The following is a 22,183-nucleotide window of genomic DNA, read 5'->3' on the forward strand; positions in this document are numbered from 1 at the left end:
AGCAGCGGGCCGGATCGGCAGAGCAGGGTAAGAGGCAGGCAGGGACACGGGGAGGCAGGACAGGCGGCGGCTGGGACGGGCGAGGGCTAGGGCAGGACACGGGCCGCACACGAGGCTCGGAGGGCACCCGGCGTCCAGCGGGAGCGAGCGGGCGCCAGCAAAGGCAGAAGAGCCAAAAAGCAGGGTAAAAAGGATAAGAGCCAAAAGCCCCGCTGGTTAGAGACAAAGCAAAACCGCAAGACCCAGGAATCCCCCGAGCTTGTGTCGCAGTTTTACACCCCCGGCCCCTCCGAAGGTCCGCCCGCTGGCAGGGGAGCATTGGCCCAGTCCAAGGTTGCACCGCAGTCCATTGGCAGACACCCTTCTCCATCCAGTTGGAGAAGCTTTCCGAGGGTGCAGTGTCCTGCTGGGTGCCTGTCCCATGTGAGACATGAAATGGTTGCTGGACAAAGCCTCCCCAGAGATAAAGCTTTCTCCATCCTCTCCCGGTTGCCTCCTACACGTGGCACATGTGCATCCCCTCCCCTGCCTGCCTCTGACCATCGGTGTTGAGACAGATCAAAATTAAACTGGCTCCTAACATCCCTGTTCACCTGGTGTGCCCCATCCCGACATCTGTTTAAACCCTCCAGGGGCAGGAAATGGGGAACCAGGGTTTTAAAGCCCATTTTTACCCAGGGGATGTCACAGAATAAAGGAGTATTTGCTCATAGGCTGTCCCTAATGCACCAGGAGGTGCTTCATTGTCTCCCTATCAGGAAGAGATTATATTACCTATAATAAACAAATTGAATATTTCTAGCAAATTCAGAGTCATCTTGAAATGGCAACAGCTTAAGGAGGAAAGGTGGAGATGCCACAGGTGAGATAAAATTTCTTTATATTACTCTTATATAGTTTTTTGGTTATTTTCATCCATGTGGTTTGGGTTAGATATTTTTTTGAGATATCAGGTGATAGCAGTGAGCATAAACACAATTTCTTAGCTTTTATTCTCTTTCTTCTTGTGGCACCTGTATGTTGATAGAGTTGTATGCTTGTACTAGTTTGAAAACAAACCAGTGGGAGGCACCAAGTCAGAATAACAAATTAACAGGGAAATCAAAAAATAAAGGCAGAAAACACTGGGTTAAACTGACAGAGCCAGGATACAACCTGACACCCTGTTAGTGGTGGCTGCAGTCCTGAACTGGTGGATGTGGTTCTGCTGAAGAATGGTCCTGTAGAAAGGGGTCTGCTCTTCCTCAGAAGGTCCAGTGGTGGCTATGTAGCTCCTGTCCTCTGGGAATCCAGTGGAAAGGTTGTCTCTGGTGTTGGGAATCTCAGATTATATCCAGGATGGAATGCTTGGTTCCTTCTTCTGGGTAGAGCATCTCACAATGGGATGATGAGTCATGGGCAGAGCATTGATGGGCCATTAGCAGAAGATAGTCCGGAGGGAGGAGGCAAGGAAAACACTGCCCCACCTGGTTCCAAAAGCTCATGGGGGTGGGAGTAGAATACACTGCAACCCAGGACAATACTTTAATGAAAGTGCTTCCTTTCCTGGACTCTCTACTCTTCTTCAAGTGTTAGAGAAGTTAGAGGGTAAGTAGTTTTTCACAGACCACAAGGAAAACTCCTTTATTTTACCACTTTAAATGTATACGTTTTATATCATCTAAACTTTCGGAAGCTAATAAACTAAACAGCAGACTGAATTGGGAATTAATTAAAAGGGCATCACATACAGCTACTTTAAGTTGAAGGACAGAAGGCAAACAGGCTTTCCCATCTTGACAGTTTTGACAAGTGGTAAAGTGTAAAACTGGACAAAAAAGTGTTTCTTTTTCATATACATTTAGCTTTCAACACTTAATAGTTTGCCTGTATAACTTAAACCCACATTTAATGGCTCTTCTCTGCAGTTTGTGAGCCACTGCTGTAATTCAGGGCTGCAGACATGCTCAGGGAGGGCAGGGCTAGGTATTTCGATGGACACGGGATGGAAGGGTTGGCAAATGCTGTGTAGTGAAGCGATCACAGCATCTCCTACATCTCCTGATTAATAAGACAAAATTTAGTTGCCCAAATGAAAATCACTCCTGACCAGACAAGAAAACTAGATGAGATTGTTCTTTCTATCAGTTCAAATACAAATTGCCCTGTGATCACTGCGAGTTTGCAGAAGATAACTCCTGTTTCATGTGGCATCGCTGCTCCTGGCATCTCACCATGGAATGCAGTCCTGGACTCAGGCCAGATTAAACAGCTGAGTAGCTCTGCCTTTAGATCCAGAGACACAGGAGAGTAGGAAAATAATTCTCCTATGTCAAAATCTATTTTCTTACTTTTAGCAGTAGCTAACATTTTGTGATATATATACACAAGCCCATATAATGAAACAGTTTGTTTTATGAGGCTACGAGGACATATGTGGGAAAGAAATATGATGCATTCTAAAAATTTGTAGCAATGGAGATTATTCATACTTTATGTGGTGTTTGAAGTTAATATTTGTAATTTTTGTTGCTGTTGTGCTGTGCAAAATGAGCATTGGTGTTACTGAAGTGACACATCACCGTGGATCAGAGGCATCAACTGACTCCCAGAATTTCTGATTTTTATCATCTCTAGTTCTACCACAAGAAGGCTGTGGGAGTTGAGGGTTTATTCTGGGTTTTGGGGAGGTACTTTGAAACGCTTCTTGCCTTGATGTTTTGCAGTGTAATTGAGGGAGGTTCCAAAGATTAGGGGACTTGGTAAAGCCACCAGTGCAATGATTTGCCAACAAATTTTCCAAACCCTTCATTTTTCAGTGATTGTCGCCCCACAGAAAGTATATTTTTTAAAAAAATCAATTTAGTTGAGAGGAAAGTTGAGCTTTTTATTGAATCAGGCTGCAACTTCTGAACTCTTTCACACTTCCCTTAGTTTTTGGTTTTCCTTTGGAGCAGCAGATACTCCTCAGGCGTAAGAAAGTTGCCATCCAATGGACCAGACCCACACAGACATATAAAACTTTGAAGATTATTTCCTACCTTATTTCCTGGGGTAAATTGAAACCCAACCCATGAGCTGCGCTTGAACGTTGAGAAGGTCTGAGTTTCCCCATGCCTGGAAAAGCTGGCCACAGGAATATCTGAGCTAAATTCTCAATGACAAATCAAATGGAGAAAAATGTTGTCTGGTGTGCTAAAATAATACAGGCATCCAGTAATGCAGGGTAAATCATGCAATGCATTATAACCCTACCAAAAAAAATCAAGGCAGATATAAAATAAATGGGAGGTTCTCTTTCTTCCCATGAAGATCATCAATATACAGTAAGTCTCTTAAAGACCAGTGTTTAAATTATTAAGGCTGCCAGTTTAATGAAAAAGCAACAGCTCAATTCAATAATTCATGGCAACAATTTGAGGCAAAGCGCACAAAATATTTTTAGCATGTGTCTCAAGAGCAGTTAGACACGGGATCAAAATATGCAATGTTGCACACAGTGTGTTCTTATCTGTTAGGTCTGGTAGAGGGAATAAACATTTTTTCCTGATGAGAAAATCAAAGTTTTGTGCCATTTCAGTGAAGTCAAGTTGACACCTGCAGAGAAGCAAGTCATGACATTTTAGCTGACTGGGTTTTCCACCCCCCCCCCTCCTGTTGTGGTTGTTTTTTCATTTTATTTACCCTGACAGACAAAAGAAAAATGTTGAGATGGGGATTTGGCATCTTTTCTTATAATTTTTTTTCTTCCCTTTTTCTTTTCCTCTTTTCTTTTTTTTTTCCCCTCCATTAAATAAGTAGCTCATACATTCTGGGCTGGGAAAGTTCTACTGAGGAGAAAAACCACTTGAACATATTAATATTAAAATGGTGTCCTTCCTTTCTTGTTGCCCTCCACCCCTCTGATTGCTCAAACATTGCTACATTTATCAAAATAATAAGCTTCAGATTCCATAATAAGAGATCTATTTTCATGTCATCCTGGCATAGACCTGCCTGACTGAGCCAGGAAGATCCTTAAAAAGATATGAATTTAGGATCAATAATATTTATAGCTCCATTTATAAAGCTGAAGTCAAAGGCATGGATAATGCAGAATTTATTAAGGGAAATTACACCGGGGATTTTGTTTACTGGCCTCTAATCTTACCTCGGCTTTTTAACATCTCATTTTGTCAGGAAAACATAAGTTGCAGGTGTTCATAAATGTAAACTGGCACATAAAGAAGCTCACAAATTATATCTGTTGTGACCTAATATTGCAGTACAGGGTACTCTTCAACAGTGTTTTTCCTGGCTGCATCTTATTTTTGTTAACTGTGGGTCCCATTAAAGACTGTGCTAAAGTTATTGTAGTGGAATTGAAATACATTTTATTACACCAGTATAAGTTCCATTTACTGTGCAATATGACAGTGCTTAATAATTTCATATTACAAGCCTAATTACGACATCAAATTAGTAATTTTCACGAAGTGCTTGCATCAGACACTCGTATGATATGATGCAGTGTATTTTAATTCTCTGGGGTGCCTGAAAGCCCACATTTTAGCAGGGAAAAAGCAGAAATGTTGTAAAAGGAAGCACCTCGTAACTCCTTTGAGCAATTTCCTAAGGATATTTACCTTCCACTGGGGTACAGGTGTTATCAAGACTCTTTTTGGATTCCAGTACTCTGTTGGTGAAGCCAGAAAGTTACTGATGTCTAAAAATTGTGATAAATCTTCCTCTTTGGTGATCCTGTCAAAGCTCCCCAAGGCCACTGCCTCGATATTCCAGGCCGCCTCTTAGTTTGATTAATTCCACTGGACCAGTAACACTGTTTCTGATGGAGTGGGTTGTGGGAAAGATTAGGAACTCCAGTTCAGTTTGAGATTGGGAGCTAGTGGAGCTGCAGAACCCCCTTGGAAAAAGGAATCAATTTGTGTCCCAGGGAAGTGCAGTTCCTTCCAAGGTAGAGCGCAGCACTCTTGGCAGTACCGAGCCACACTGGTTTTAAGGCAGGAGCTCAAGATTTGTATCCAAGTGATGTAACTGTGGAATCTTTGTGTTTTTTTTTTTTTTTCCCCTCAGGGTTTTCGCATGGAATTAATTTTCTATTCAGGTGCTGAAAACTTTTGCAATGCAAATTCATCTGAGGGTTTGGCTTTTATCTGCTAAAATAAATGACAGAATGCGATGAAGGTTCACGAGCATCTTAATAGACCTTTAAGAGTCTGCCTTAAATACGAGTTTTCTATACTAGAAAGCTCATCAATATCTAGACAGCCATGCAAACAGCGAGGAGGCCAGTCCATTAATGAAATGTTAATGACTGAATTAGACCTGTAATAACAGAAGTAGAATGCACTGCTGTGAGTCCATTAACATCATCAGACCCTGCTGGGAAACAAGTAAACACAACATACAAAGGGAAAACTTGTGCTAATAAACAGTTTTTGTGCAGTAAAGGTGCTGGGGAGCTCGAGCTGTAAATCCCATTCACTGCTGTTCTAGTGGGGATTTTTTGGGAAAAGTTTATCCAAGCAACACAGCCGAATATACATTTCACAGTGGCATAAACAAATCTGCACAACAGCCAAGTTTGTGCCCTGGAAGTAAACCAATGCCTGCTGCCAGGTATCCTGACAAAAACTCCTATCACAATATGCTGTAAGAATAAGCAGTTCAATGGCAATTGCAGCTTCATCCTTGTCTGGGGGAAGGAATTCTTGACTGTGAGAGTGGGGAGGCCCTGGCACAGGTTGCTCAGTCTGCCCTGTAAGTTTTCCAGGTCAGGTTGGATGGGGCTTGGAACAACTTGGGATAGTGGAAGGTGTCCTTGCCCGTGGAGTGAGGTGGAACTGGATGATCTTTAATGCCCTTTTCAACCAAACTGTTGGGTATCTCCTTCTGCAGCCAGTCCAGGTGGGTAGCAGGGAGCAGTGGTTATCACCTGATAGATGGTTGAGCCAAGTGAAATGGAGTTTATGGACCCTCACCGACGCCCTCGTAGCCATCACAGAAACTGCCACTGTTGGCACTAATTAGGACCACTGTTAAAATTTTATCTTGTGCCTTAAAAGTTGATTGTGCTTTGCAGAAGGTGTTAATCCCAACAAAGGGGATGGGAAATACAACTCTGCCAGCAGCTTCATGGGTGACCTTGTAACCCCCCACGTGAGAGTTCTTGCCTTGGGGTATAGGAATTAATGACTTGAGTTCTTGGGATGAGAGCTTCTTCTTTCTTTCCTCTTCCAAAATATATATTTTCCCCCCCCCTCCCAATAAAAGTGATATAAAAACAGTTGAGTTTTCTTCCGGTCTTGAAAACCTCAGCAGTTTCCTTACACAGTGGCTGAAGTAGGAAAAGCCAACATGACTGGATCTTATCTTCTTCCTTTTTTGGCAAGATTTAGAAATTTATGTGAAGCTAAATACCCCACTCCTGCTCCTGGAAACCTCAGTGTATCTCCCAAGGGGCTGCTTTTCTCCCACCTTGCCCTCACCTATGTGCAGGGGTTGAATTTGTATTTTATTCTGTGGTAACACAAGTATTTTCCCTGATCTTGCCAATGCCATTAAGAAGGATCCCCTGTGGTGTTTCCAAGGAGGACTTACTGCACTAAGGGCAGCTAGTTCTGGTGGTCAGATCCTTGGGGAAAATGCGGAATTTCTGTTCCCAGATTCCAAGGCTGGCACAGACTCCACATGTCACCTCGAGTGAACCAACTTCACTCTGTGCTTGGGGTCTGTACCCCTAAATTAGGGGTAATTTCACCTCACTACCTTATAGAGGTGACTTAAAGGTGAAATCATCAAAGAAAACAACACTGGGGGGCACATAAACCCTAAATTTGAAATTATATACATTATTACCTTCGTGCAAACACCATTCTGATTTAAGTTTGGGCAACTCTCTAACTGTCTGAGTCCATAGTGGGCTTTTGGTTTTATTGCCCTGTCTTTGTTTCCTAGGATAACACTGAAGGGCTGTGTAGAGGAAACTAATTTAATTAGAAAGAATGCAGTGATCTGATTATGTGCATTGAAGAAATAAATACAGTATCTGAGTACTGAAAGAAATGGTAGGATTAGCTGTAAATAATACAAACCACTCACTACTCTTCCCTCTGTACAAAAGAACTGAGCTAAGCTGGACTTTTGAACCACCTTGCCAAATAAAGTAACAGCTTTTTCTTTTCGCAAAAAGCAAATTTTGATGCGACAATTTGAGCAAGTTGCACTGTCTGTAACTGACTTGTCAGCAGAACAGTTTTTCCCATTTTTATTTGTGTCCTGAAGCATTTATCATCTTTCTTGAAATACAAAGTTTGAAAAGTTATTATTAATACAGGATGGTGCATATGATGCTTTGCCTGTGTGAACGGTCTGGGCAAAATGAGGAGCTTTTAAAACAAACTTAAGTAATATTTTATTGCTTTGTAATCCTCAACTGAGTCACACCAATTTCAAATTAGATACGATACAGAGGGAAGTGAAATAGCAACACAGGCATAAGGTAATGTAACAGGCTAAAAGGAATAATTAGGAAATAATTTGTAGCTAATAAAGATAAATTAAAGATCTGTCTATGTTTTCCTGTAGACATAATGAAAAGCCTTTTCCCTTGAGAAGGGCTTTGGCCAGTTGTTGGAAGTGAGGACAGAGGTTTAAAAATTAGGTGGAAGGAGGGAGGGGATGTGGAAAGCAGAAGTGTTTGAAGTAGGGAGAGGTGTTTGAGAAGCAAGATCTGGAACAGAGCACAGAACAAGAATCTTGCACGCAATGTGGGAAAGGCAGAAGGAGATCCAGCAAAACGGGGAAGATGTGGTTTGACTTCCTTGGCTTTTCAAGTGCAGTCAGTTCAGTGGCTGCATGTTTCATCCAGAGCGTTGCAGATATTGGGGTGAAGGGAGGAGGGCAGCCATCAGAACTACAGCTGGAAACCTCTGGAACAAGAAGTTTTATCTTTGGGTATTACTGCAGGCCTGGTTCCTACGGTATATCACCATGTCCTGCAGCCGTAGGGAGGAGGAGAGAAGATCCAGCAGGCAGGAATTGTGCAGCAAGATTGATTTATTTAATTATTTTACAAACTCTTTTATAGACTTTTTTCTTCATAGTCTAATTGGACAAAGGATCAGCCACCCCTTGGGGGTGATCGGCTAAAAATCCTAAAACATCCATTGTCAAAATATTTTTCTACCGTACCATAAACAAGACTTTCCAAGGCTGCAGGTGGCTTGGTTGTTTACATAACTCTGCTACCTCTTCTGTGAGAGAGAAAAGTCTCTCACGGACTTAGAAAATAGCAAGAAAATCCTTGCTGGCAGCATTTTTGTATCTACATTTGGGTACAGACAGAAACAACCCTAGAGGTGCATGTGGGAATTCAGGGCCTCAGCACCCAGTGGCTCCCTGGCTCCATTGCAGCATCTCACTCCATTTCTCACCTCTGAAGAGGTGCTTTAATTCTCTAAACCCACCTGCAGCTGAGGGTTATTGAGTGAATATAAAGAATTGATTACAGCCTGTTTAGAATAAAATTGCATTAGGGTTTCCTTCTTTGTCTAGGAATTCCTTGATGCTGCTGGGAGCCTTCCTCATAATCCAGCCTGCCCTGAAATTCCCACTGACTGAGAACAGTTGCTTTTTGCCCACTTTTTACAAACTTTAGAGGCTAGAATGGTTTCAACAGATGCATTTATTTGTCGGATTTTGCTGCCTGGTGTCACACAGTGAAGTTTTCTGTGGTATTAACTATCACTTTAAATTCTTCTCGCTTTGAGTCATCCCATCCCGTATATAGTTTGAACAGGTTTTTGTATAATTATTTCTCTCAATAATTACCATTATACAATTGCTATAGCTGCCAGTTTTGTTTTTCTCTCCTGCCAGAGAACAGCAGAAATGTATTACATGTTAGTGTAACTTATGATCTTGGATTCATGTTTAAAATGCATGGAATATTTTTCATCTTCTGTTTGAGGCAATACCTCATCTGGGATCATATCTCACAGTCTAAGTTTACACTGAGTAAATGGATGCCTTGTATTTCAAAGGGTATAATCCACAATGAAAAAGAAAAGGATGCAAAATAAATATAATCTAAACTTTTAAGGCATTGGGGTGCCAGTGAGTATTAATGGCTACAGGTAGTGACCCACCACATCTGGGTAGTCATACAGAGAGGTTTGTGTGTGGTCTCCTTTTCCCTCTTAAATAAATTGGATTTGGCCATCATTACAGCCCGTTGTTGTTGTCTTTTGATGAGGATTCTAGGAAGTTGGTTTGCTGGCATGCGTGGTTCACTGGCAGGGAGAGCAAACTGAAATTTGCAGGCACAAGTGCTCCTGGTGGCCATCTAATTCCAGAAGTTGTTCTCTCCAATAGAAAGTTCCTTAGCTTTTAGTTTTCAGTGTGTGCTTGGTTTTACCCCCAGGGTAGGTGGGCATAGGTGCATAAAATGGAGGAAAGGGCTGGAAGGCTTGTAAAGTTTATGGTAAGATAATATTTGGTACCAAGTCCACCTGTAAAAATCCAGTGCTTAGCTGGGTACACAGAGGATGTGAGGGCAACCCCTCTAAGGAACAGCAAAATAACAAAATGACGGCTCATGGTTCTAAATGAATCTGTGATGCTTTTTGAAAAGGGATTTATGGCTTTCTACTGACAAGGGTAGAGATAAAACGTTTTAATCTCATGAGTCATGCTGAAGTTTTCTTTCAGGGACACTAAAAATTGGAATGCAAAACAAAAGAGAGTGAAAGAAAAAATATTTGGAGTACGTAGGTATGAACATTTTAAAGAGATTGGGATCAGGATGCAAGTTTGCATAATGACAAACAATTAATAATTGCAGGTAGCAGAGAGTGGTTGGAGGAGAGCAGTCAGGTCATCTGTGTCCATTTTGTACATCAGGCATGTGGGAACTTGGGCACCAAACTCTTCTTTCCCTTTTAGTATTTTAAGTCAGCAAACAGGCGGAGTGTGCAGATGCATTTGATTACCAATGGTCATTATAACATGAGCAGCACTGTGATTTATTGGAATAGTTGTTGACTGGGATTCCAAGAAAAGGTAATTGTTCCAGAATTATCCCCACAATTAATTTCACATGTGTGAAGTCCATTGACTCCAACTGCAGGCCATGGCATCAGTGTGAATGTTCACAGCAAGAGCTGAGGTTTGGGATGGGAAGGATGAACCTCTGGATTTCAGGGGAATCTGGTGCCGGTTGGGGTTTTTCTGGCTTTTTCTGACTTCCTCCTAAACCATAACTGATTATTCCATTCCTCTGAAATGCCAGTGTGCATCACTGGAAGGAAATGTCGATGAAATGGAAACACCCGTGATGCAAAGGTGCTCAGACTGTGCCAGCAGCAGCTTTTGAACGCGGTGGGACATGTTTTAACACACTGATCCTTAGTCATCCATATTTTTTAATGCTGTTTGCACTGTTGCTTGACAGTGAAACAGAGAGGAGATGTCAGACTACTGTAAGAAATCTGTATTAGCAGATACACCATGAAGTGCTCACAAACACCATGCTCCAAAACCCCAGCAGTCTGCATCCTCAGCACACACAAAATATATGTTACAACTCGTGACACGATGAATTTCGAGCAGAATTAATCCTTACTCAATCATTCAACAATGAGAAATATTGAGTTGTTTTTCTTAAGGATTAGGAAAATTCTTTTGGAAGGAGACAAACATTTGTCCCTGCTGGAAGCTCCTTCAGCTGTAATGCATCATTGTGCCTGACCAGCCCTAGAAACCTTGGAAAGACAAAATATGTACAAGCTGGTTGTTAAGCATATGTGATATGTTTTGCCTTGTCACCTGGCAACGAAAAGGTTTTTCTAAACAAATTTCACACATTGCCAAAATTCCAAATTTTTGAAACACGTAAGCTGCTTATTTTTTTATTTATTTATATCCCCTTTGTCAAACGCAGCCCAAGGTACGTCTCTGTCAGAAGAGCAAATGTTAGCATTTCTACTGGGGAGAGAAATAGCTTTTGTAAATTTAATTCACTCAGCCTTACATACTTCATGTAACAGCACTGGGACTGTATGAAAAGATAGAAAATACTCTGTCTATGAAATGATTCTTAGTCTGTCTTACAAGTGTTTTAAAATTAACAAATCAACACCAAGAAACCTTTGATTGACCTAAATGCAGCAAATGAGCATAAAATTAAAAGAAACAAGCCTGGCTCTCTATAAAGTTTAAAAAATAAATTATAGTAATAAGAGGATTAATAAAATAAACAGGATAAATAAAATAAATAATAAAAGGAAAGCTGTGAGGATGGTGAAGGGCCTTGAGGGGAAGCTGTGTGATGAGCAGCTGAGGTCTCATGGGCTGTTCAGATGGAGGAGACTGAGGGAAGACCTGTCCCAGCCTTCAGCTTCCTCAAGAGGGGAAGAGGAGGGGAAGACACTGATCTCTTTTCTCTGGTGACCAGAGGCAGGATCTGAGGGAACGGCTGGAGCTGTGCCAGGGGCGTTCGGGTTGGATATCAGGAAAGGTTCTTCCCCCAGAGGGTGCTGGGCACTGCCCAGGCTCCCCAGGGAATGGGCACGGCCCCGAGGCTGCCAGAGCTCCAGGAGCGCTTGGACAGCGCTGCCAGGGGTGCCCAGGGTGGGAGTGTTGGGGGGTCTGTGCCAGACCAAGAGTTGGATTCAATGATCCTTGCGGGTCCCTTCCAACTCAGGTTATTCCAGATTGGTAATTTCTGGATCTCTATATTGTTTTGAAGGAATATGAAGAGAAGTGACAGTTAATAACTTTTCAAGTTGCAGAACATTTAGCCTAGAAATGATCCCATCGCTGGCTGACAGCTCTAAGTGCTCAGGTGGGGGGTTGAAAAAACGCACCGAGATGTCATTTCTTAAGTTTGAATGAAAGGTTTTAAGGACAGTACTTCAAACTGCAGTGGAAAAGCTTCATTGCTGCACTCGGGCAGGCTTTAATAACCTCATACATTCAGGTGCCTCCTTAATCTGCCCGCTATTTCCTATAGATCTGCTGCTGATTATCAATGTATTTATCTTTTGCCATCTTCCTCCCGTGTGCGTGGCAGTGTCAGTGCTGATCCAAGCCAGTGCTGATGGGATTCCAGCCCATTACCACGCCGAAGGTAGCCGGGATTTGGGTGCACAATGGGGTGTGACACCGCTGAGCGAGGGGAGGCAACTCCTTATAAATGACAGCGCTCCGGTAATGACACGCGGAGTTTGGGAGTCAGTGCTGGAGAGGAGATCTCTCAGCTAGCAGATAGGAAGGTGGTGCCCAGGAAATAAAGGTGGATGATTTCCATGTGGTTCACACAGGGTTTCACCAGTTCCATGCCACCAGTACTGGCGCCAGCGTGACAAAACTGATGGGTTGTCACTGGATGGACGCTCCACGATGTGGCCACAAGCACTGTTGGCATTGTGCTACCAGGAGAAGCATTTAGATTTTTAATTACCTGAATGCTGAACTAAAAAGTGCCTGTGTTTCTAGTGCCATGAAGAGTGCAAAAGAGGGCTGTAAAATGCTAAAACAATGGCAGGCTCCTCGCTGAAGGATGCAGCACGTTGCAGTAATGCGGCGCGTTTTGAAAAGATCTGTATTTTTTCAAAGACAAACATCAAACAGAAGGAAAAAGGTTATGTCACCTTCACCCTCACAGTACTGTCATTTATATGCTATCAGCTCATTAAATTCACATTAAGATACTCCATGGGACTTTAGGAGCTATTAGTGCACCTAAAATGGCATAACAAAATCTCAGTTCACTTTAAGAGAGATGGCATTGCGACATTTTGTATTTCATCACTGAATTATTATAGTCTCAGATGCATTCTGCTGTGATGGTAATGGAAGGAGGAATACTAGAGAGGAAAGCTGTCCATTTGTTTATCCCCAGGGAGAGAAAAAAGAAAGTTTGATAAAAAACTAGAGTGAAAGTAAAGCATTAACAATTTAACCCCTGTAGCAATGCTGAAGAACACACAGGATTTTTATATTCTGCTTTTCAGGATGTTTAAAATAAAGAAAGAAGGGAAATTTTGTGTGTAGGGAGTTGCTCCAGGCAATGGAAGGTGCAGCAAATGTACTGCATGAATGCAGACATCTCAGTCTTTATAGGTGAAGTGTCTCATGACAGCCATAAAATACCTTCCTTCATATAAATTCTCTTGATAAAAATGGTTATTGTGATTAAAGTTGATGTTCTTGTTAGTTTGCTGTTGTTTTTCCTCCCTTTGCTTTCATCAGAAAATAAGTGTGCTCTTATGGGTAAATCTGCAACCTTGTGTTTCTAAATCCCATGTGGGATAATTCCCAGGCATCAGGCTCTGAAAAGAATAAGGAAAAGTGAAGCCATACCAAGTTACCATTAAAGAATTTATGTATATATATATATATTTATACATGAATGCTAAAGAAACGTTATACTGCTTGATAAATAATAATTAACAAAGGATATCTGAATTAATGAATATATATCTATGTTTTGCATCTGGAAAATAGATTGATCTGAGGATGCTTTTTCTACACAGTACCTGCAGCTGTACATGAAATACATAAATAATATGTATTGAAGGATAGAGAATAAGTTGAATTCAGTTTTTATGGCAAAGGTAATTTTCTTATAAGCGTGTGTGAATAATGCAAAAAATCAGAAGTGAGATGAGGGATGTTCAGTCACTTCAAGCAATATATTTTTCTTAATACCTATTTAGAATTATTTATAATAATAAATAAATAAATAAATTTATTATATAGAAGGTATAGTAATTCCTTACAAGCGCTTCCTTCCCTCTCCAATCAAAAAAAAAATTCCATGACTTGAGTTTAGTTTCACGTGGAATAAAAGGCATTGGAACAGGAGGAAAATTTGAGAGTAAAGCATTGTGGAGACTCTGAATTTACACAAACACATGGAGTGAAACTCCTCACAGTGTGAGAGCCAGGGCCAGCACAACTTCAGCTTTCAAAATCCCTTTTAACTGCAAGGACCTGATACAGAGCACTTTGGTGGAGCAGAAGTGAATCTCTTTCTTCAGTGGAGAGGGAGCTCAAAGACATTGGGAGAGCATTGCAAGAGGAAGCTCAAGGTTTTGAAAACAGAGGGAACTAGGAAGGGAATAATCACTGAGTAACTGCACATGGAGCACCTGCTAAATTTAATGTTTGCCTACATTCAGTGCCTCAGAGCCTAATCTCTTCAGCACAGTGATTCTGCTGCTTGCTAGATACTTCACCTGTTGGAAAGCATGAGAGACTCCAGATTTATCATCAGGAAACACCTCTTGAGTGGTTGCTCTGAAGGCTGAAACCCGACTGTGGGGAGAGTTTCCTCTCAGACAAAAAGGGTGATGTGTCGCACTTAAACCCTTGGGTTTTACCAGCTCCTGTTGGTTTGCCCTTTGCTGGCAGTGTGGGGTCCTGATGATGTTGGATGCTGACCTGAGCACTGGGAATCTTGGGAAGCAGAACAGTTTGTTCCCATTAATATCTGCCAGACAACACAGAGGAATTAATAGGGAATTTTGTCCTGTCTGAGGCAGGCTTTTTAAAGGTCTGATGGGGATTTACAGTCCCAGTGTTATTGCTAAAGAGCACTAAATTTTAACCTATCTTCAGGCAGTGGTACAGTTGAAGCCAGGAGAAGTTGTTGCACATAAACAGGGGAAATTAACGTTTAGGACAATGTGAGGCAAAAATCAAGGGTAGTTGCACGATTTTGGGAAGGCTATGGGGCACCCTGAGGGAAGAGGTCAAACCCAAAGAATGCTGTAAGGTGACTGGCAAACATGGCTGAAACTGTCTGTATTTCAAATGTTCTAATCAAATCTCAAAATGCAATTTAACTGGAGTAGTTGGAGAAAAAGACGACCCTATTTAGGTTTATTTGTATGTTTATTTCCAAAAGAAAAGAGTCAATGTGTGAAATACCCAAGGTTAACCTTTTTTGGTACTTGCCATATTACCAGTGACATATTCAGAGGTGCATATTTAGAAGTTAATTTATATTTTTTCCAAGGGAAATCTCCGTGGTCAGAAACAGAAATTCAAGCCTTGAGGTTGTGGCCAGTCCAAAAACTGCAAAAGCAGTTGAACCAAGCTCACAAATTTCAAGGTCTAAGTCATGTTTTGTGACCTCTCTGTCATGGATTATGGGCATTCTCTGGCTGAATCCATGAAAACTTCACCATCTATGTAGGAATACAGTTTTATAACCCATTGCACCATTTATCTAACTTTTTAGCTACGTTTAGGTTATATATCAATTTAGGTTTTGTTTACATATATTTATTTAGATAGAGGTGGTTCTTATTGCTCTTCAGTGGAAACATGGTTGTGTAGAAGTCACTCATGCCATCAGTGGATGAATTAAAGCTTGACTTTGAATTAAAGATTGACTTCATGTGCTGGCTCAGATGGAGAATTGCTTCTAACCCACACAACTTCAAATCCAGAAAATATTTTCTTCCTAGAAGGGCATATCTTGGCAGGGAATATCCTGCAGCAAAGGAGCTCCAGCACAGCAAATTCAGAGCAGAAAGGCCTCCAGTGCTGTTGAGAAGACTGGGAGAAATCTTTGTTCTGTTATTTTCCCAAACCCAGCATAGCAGTCAGGTTACTGAGAATCACATTTGGTCCAAAATTTATCAGAGTTGACTAAAACTGCCCCTTTCAAGAGAAGTGCCAAGGGCAGAGGGACCCAGTCCCACTCCAGGCTAAGAGCACAGGGCTGGGTGCTGTGGATGAGGACATGGGAGAACACTTATTTTTCACTCTGTCACCCTTCAAAAACCCACTGTGAGCCAGTTTATCTGCTGTGTTACAGTCTGAAACTGCCAAATAGAAGTAAAATAAAGGTTGACATCTTTACCCTAAACCAGAGAGGCTGATTTTACACCAAAAGACCCAGTGACTGTGATGTTGAATAGCATTCAGGGATATCAAATTTGCTATCTTGTCATCAGGTCAAATAATTCATGTTATTTGTTTGCTATTATAGAGTAGCTTTTATTTCATATCCCTCCTGGCCACCCAGGCCCTGTTAAATGTCTTGCACTGTCTTACTGATCTTCAATATTTTTTTTGTGAGGTGAAGCACGGTCTCTCCTCTATTCTTGTATAACCACCTAAGCCAAAAATCCCCTTCAGTTAATAAAGAACTTAATTTTGCACCTTAGATTTTTGTCACACCTGGTGATGCCGAGGGGATAATCATTACTGCCACTAGTGGCCCTGTTAATCCTTTCACAGGTATTCACTGAAACTGCTGGAAGTAAATATCACTTTGGCTGATCTAGGGCTCAGTATCTGGGTATTATGTGGTGTGTCAAGAAAATAACCGTGGGGTGCTCTCGCTGTAAATTGTTCTTACAGCTGCACCAGGCCTGCACAGCTCCGTGACATCTCCAGGAGGGTTCAGAAGGATCCACTGTGCTCTCAAAAGCTAAAGTTAAACCAACCAGAAGTTAAAACCAGGACCTCCCTGGGCTGGTTTGAAGAATCCACCCCACTATCCCACTCCCATAATGTTTTAATTTCCTCAATCACCAGTTTGAGAGGACTGGGAGTAGAATAAATTGAGCTGAATAAATTTATGGTTTTTTAAAGAATTGCGTAAGCATAGAATGGCCTCAGTAAGAAGGGACCAGAGAGATCATCTTGTTCCAACCCCTCTGCCATGGGCAGGGACACCTTCCCCTATCCCAGGTTACTCAGAGCCCCATCCAACCTGGCCTTGGACACTTCCAGGGATTCAGGGGCAGCCCCAGCTTCTCTGGGCACCCTGTGCCAGGGCCTCACCACCCTCACAGGGAAGAATTTTTCCTAATATCTAATCTAATACCTAACCTCCTGTGTGTATGAAGCCATTCCACATTGTCCTATCACTCCAGGCTCTTGTCAATAGTCCCTGTCCACCTTTCTTGCAGGCTCCCTTCAGGTCCTGGAAGGCCACACTGAGGTCACCCCAAAGCTTCTCCTCTCCAGGCTGAACAATCCCAGCTCTCCCAGCCCTTCCTCCCAGCAGAGCTGCTCCATCCCTCTGATGATCTTTGAGTTCCTCGTCTGGACTGGCTCCAGCAGCTCCAGGTCCTTCCTGTGCTGGGCCCCAGGGCTGGGGCAGCTCTGCAGGTGGGGTCTCACCTGAGCGGGGCAGAGGGACAGAATCCCCCCTTCCCTGCTGCCTCACCCTGGGGTGAGCCCAGGATTCTGAGCTGTGGTCAGACTTCCCTGGGCCGTGTCCAGCTAGGCCCCAGTGTCAGAGCACAGCAATGTTGTTCTGAGCACCCACGATGCTGTTTTTGGCACTGCCTCTCCTTCAGCATGTAGGAGAGATCCTGACCTGCCTTCCTCTTGTGGCTGCACACAAGGTTCTGTATCAATAAGGAAATTGTTTGTGTTATCTCAGTCAATTAAGGAGTGTGTTTAGAAATAAAGAGGCGAAGCCCAGAGCTGTAAGGTGTGGTACATGCTTTAACAAAACAAAAAAATCCAACCCCAAACAAAGAAATTATAGGGATGGAAAATTCTTCCTAGGAACAGCAACTTTAGTTAAATATGTAAGCAGTAATATTCAGTGAAATGTAGATCAAAATTTTAAAAAGAAAACCCCATCTCAGAGTGAACCTCAAGTATTCTTCTTAAATCAGAAAGGAAAAAAATAGAGATTTGTGGTTTTTTTTTTCTGGGGGAAAAATAAATGTAAAAGGTCACAGCGTGTCTCTAACTTATGTGGACATGGCTGGAGGGAAATGCTGTGTGCAGAGTTCTCCCATGGACTCCAGGCTGCAGTTCAAAGCAATAATTGTAAGCGATCAGTCAGTGCCCTGCTTCTGCCTTGTGCACTCGTCTGAGCAGGAAGATCCTGGATGCTGGGATTCCGAGGGGAATCACTGCCATTGGTGCTGAGATGTAACTCTGGATTGTAGCCAGATCCCCAAGTGGACCCACCACCACCACAACAGAAGAAGTTCTGTGATGTTTTCTGGTGTTTCATAATGGCACATCAACATCTCTAGCCCTCTTCTGAGTGCTGGCATCAGGCACTTCGCACCAAGCGCTGACTCTTGCTTGGGGTTTGGCTGTGGGAATGAGTCGCTGTGGCCTGACAAATTAACAGACATCAGCTGAGCCCCAGGAACCAATTTGGTGCACCCTCATAGCCTGTGGCAGTGGGAAGGTAAAATACATTATCAGCTGAAAAGAAGGAAGGAAAGAAGGAAGGAAAGAAGGAAGGAAAGAAGGAAAGAATGAAGGAAAGAGAAAAGAAAGAGAGAAAGGAAGGAAGGAAGGAAGGTCTAATCTCAGTTGGTTTATCCTTTTTTGAGGTGGCCCAAGAACAGGCAAATGAGGCAGAACAGATACTGAGGAGTTTTTCAGTCTGTGGTAACTTCTGTGTCTCAGCTCTTGGTCTATAAATCTGTCTGTGCTCAGATTGCCTTAAAATCCTAAATAGAGCCCAAGTCAGACCAGTGTGGATGTCTGCAGGCTCCTGCCTTTGGTGGGAATAATGAGGAATGGGCCATCAGGTGGGCTGGTGTAAGGTAATGAGTGAAAATCAAGCAGACCAAGTTAATGCCAGCTCTGTTAATACATTACCTCCACAAAATCAGAGCATTTGTCAACTTCTAGACAGGTCCTCCTGAAGTTTTTATTTCCTTTTTGGTTTTTACATTTTCTAAAATGCAGGGTCTCGTGTCAGAGGAAGAGTGGTGGGGGCAGAAATTAAGATATTTGTTAAAATTTGAAGTGACTGAATTTCTGAGCGTGGATTTCTCCTGCATTTTCTTTCTTTCTAAAGAAGTGGCGTGTGATGTGACACGCCTGTTACAGCGCACTCAGACACACTGCTGATTTTGTGGGGGACAGATAAACTTTGGGGATGATTTCAGCTTTGTGTGTCTCAGTTTGTTGTGAATTGTCATAAACAGCCCAACCTCAACCTCACACCCTTCAGGAGATACTTACTCTAGCATTGAAATTGCCAAATACACCAATTTTTGTGCTAATTATGGACGGCCTTGCTGTGGGAAGTGTACAAGGAAGCTGGTGGTGCTTATTTCCGTGTTGGGGGGAGAGATGGTTAAATTGGAGGATGAAAATGCCTTTTTGAAGAGTAAACAGGTAAAAATATAACTTTCCTCTTACTTTGTTTTCTGTGGAACCTCCTTCATCTCTCTTGGAGAGTCTCAGCACCTTGCAGTACAAGGATCTTCTCTTGTAGACCATCGTATGGGTTTTCCTAATAACTGCTGACAACCCACTTGCCACGCAGTGGTTTAGTAGTTTGGGGCCTAAATGCTTCCTTCTAACCTAAATTCTTGGCTGCAGTATAGGGGCTTCTGGAGGGTGGGTGCTGTGATGGTCTGTGATTAGAAAGCATAATGAAATTTCCTTCTGGCCTCAAACTCGGCCACTATAAACGTGGACTGCAGAGCCGTAAGTGGAAGACCACTTGGACTAAGATCTTGGGTTAAAACAAGTTGCAGATAGCAGAAAACAAAACCTGAGTTCAAAAGAGGTTAAAATCCATAGCAGCAGTAAAAAGAATGATTACAAATCAATGCAATAAAAGAGATAGATTGGAATAAAGATAAAACAGAGAAGTTTGAGAAAACCATGTTATAAAATGATATAAATCAAGAATTGACCAGGGTGGCCATGAGTCCAAGAGTGGTTTCAGGTCTTTCTGGTTGCACTCACTGCTTGATGAGATTTCAGAACATCTGTTCATCCTTGACAAAACCCACCCTGGTCCATGTTTACTTACCTGAACATTTATTAAGCCTTAAAGAGCAAAAACCTGCTGTCCTTAACTCAGTCCTGATTGCCAGTAGGGAACTGAAGTTGCAGGGATGAGATATGGCCATGGGTGACCCCTGTACTGGGATGCTTTGGAAACTCTGTTTTCTCAGGATGCTTGTTGGTGGAGTGTCTGGAAAAGATGGCTTGGGAAGTACTTATCAAACCTGTGTGTGCAGGAAGGCACTGTATCTGTTGGGGTTTTAACTGTATCCATACATTTAAATTTTATCCCTTTTTGAATAATGGGATGTTTCAGTACCTGGCACTGATGTGTATGATCTGCTTTTAACTTAAATCTGGTCTAAGCACAAATAAGTGATGCAGCCAAGATAAAGTGATTCTTAAAAACTAGACCAGAGTCCTGTATACTTCACCATCTACTCTTATAACCATCTCTATAAAATTATGTATAAATCTGATAATGGTTAATTGAGGGATGTAGACAGTCCTACTCACTGCCTGAAGTGTTGACCTGGTACTGAGATGGCAGCATCTAACCCCTGTCAGGTGGGATGATTTCAGGCAAGTCAGGTCACCCTGGCTGTGTCTCATTTTATCCATAAAATAGGGATAATTAACTGTGCTTGTGTCCTCCAGAAGATCTTGGTATTTCCTGGTGAGCAAGATATCCCTGCTTTATAGGAAATCAGCCAGATCTATAACTCTGGTTTGTAGCAGAGGAAAACACATAACAAAAAAGAAGAAAAAAATCAGTGTAGAACACTAATAATTACTCTAATAAATGCTTTAATTTTTGTTGTTGTTTCGACTCACAAGAACAAGCAGGAACATTTCAGAGTTTTCCTGGGGCTGTCTGGTATTCCTGCTTTAGTTACATTGCAGACTTCACTCCAAGACCTTAAATCAAGATCCACACCAGACAAAACCTGCTGTCTGCTCTCGCTGCCTGACAATATTTGCTTGATGAGAACTTCGACTCTCACTGGTGATGAGAGAAACTGATCCTGAGCTCATCTGTCGGTGCAAGAACTGCCTCAAGAGCATCCAGCAGCTCTGCAAGGTCTGAAATGAATCTGTCAGTGCACTGACCTTGCCTTTGCCCTTACTCCAAGTATATGCATTGCTAGATATCAACAATCTAAACAGAGCTAAAACCCTAAGCAACCAAAACATAAACAATCAAAACAACAAATGCATTTGTTGCATTAGCTGACAGCACCCATAATGTCACTGGACAAATATGTAAATACTGACCTAAATCCCTTTGCTGGAGACTTTTGTGCTCACTTTAAATGTTGGAACAGACAGCAGCTCCAGCATGGATAGCCCTGGGTCAGACCAGAAGCCTCTGAGCCCACATGGCCCTGGGCACGGAGCCCTTCTGCTCCCCCTCGGACTCTACAGCACTTCAGGGAACCATGATGGAAAGAGGATTTCACTCTTGGGAATCTGGCACCACTCATTAGCATTCAATTAATTAAAGCCAAACTTCTAACATCTTTTGGCCGAGCTCAAAAAAATAGACATCTGAATGTGCAGAAAACTGGAGTGCTGACCCAATCCATCAATTAGTTGGACATTAATTGCATTCTTTCCCACTGACTTCAGGAGCTGTGGATCAAACCAAATGTGGTAGTCTGGGTGGAATCATATTTTTGCTGCTGATCCCAAAAGACTTTCCTAGGTGTTTCCTGAAGTAGGTAATTGACATTAATGTTCCTTTGCAGCAGGATGGTTAATGGGAACAGGATAACCGTGCCCTGGTGATGCTGTGGCCGTGCTGGCCTAAGCAGGGTATTCCAACCTCTCCAATCTCCAGGGACAGATGCTCAGATTTTGCAGCACCGTGGAAATTGATAACAAGTGGTTCTCATTTTTAGCATTTTGGCTGGGCAGGGGGTGCTCAGTTTTCCCAGCACTGCCTGTTCCCCAAAGAGCAGGAGAGGCTGATGATGTGGATCAAGATGAAATTGAAAGGCTGGATAGATTTTCAAATGTGCATTTTTAAACATCCAAGGAATGTTTTTTTGGCAGTAATCATGAAAATATCTGCACTGTGCAGTTAGTTGGGACACAAATTTGTGTGTCAGTAGTGTCCAGGTTAATAGAAAAAAAGGAGCCAGTTCATCAAAATCATTAAGTATTCAAGCAAACCTGTCTTTGCATTGCAATAACTTTCATAAAACAGGCTTAAAATAGTTTTGAAAGTTTCTTACCCCTCGGATAACAGAATTTTCTGGTAAGGATTAGACCGCTGCTGATGTTAATAGCTCTTTATGACTTAATGACTAATTCTGGAGTGCCTCTTCCTCACTGAGGTGGTGTTCACCTCGAGATAGGCAGCGTTCCCTGACTTCTGGAGATCTGTGATTTGCTTTATGCACAATATTAAGTATCTGTGGTATTTCCAAATGCTTAACTCAGACTGATTTCA

At 42.2% G+C, this 22,183-nt stretch overlaps 1 long non-coding RNA gene across 1 annotated transcript in view; it reads left to right on the forward strand.

Annotated features, from left to right (window-relative positions):
• LOC108448163 overlaps window positions 1-22,183 on the forward strand; it is a 242,647-nt gene continuing 220,464 nt past the window's right edge. Inside the window, exons 1-2 of the long non-coding RNA XR_001863959.1 lie at window positions 1-27; window positions 803-862. This is a non-coding gene — a long non-coding RNA (uncharacterized LOC108448163). The remainder of the gene's footprint in view (window positions 28-802; window positions 863-22,183) is intronic.

Source organism: Corvus brachyrhynchos, unplaced genomic scaffold (assembly GCF_000691975.1).
Source record: "Corvus brachyrhynchos isolate BGI_N302 unplaced genomic scaffold, ASM69197v1 scaffold126, whole genome shotgun sequence".
NCBI lineage: Eukaryota > Metazoa > Chordata > Aves > Passeriformes > Corvidae > Corvus > Corvus brachyrhynchos.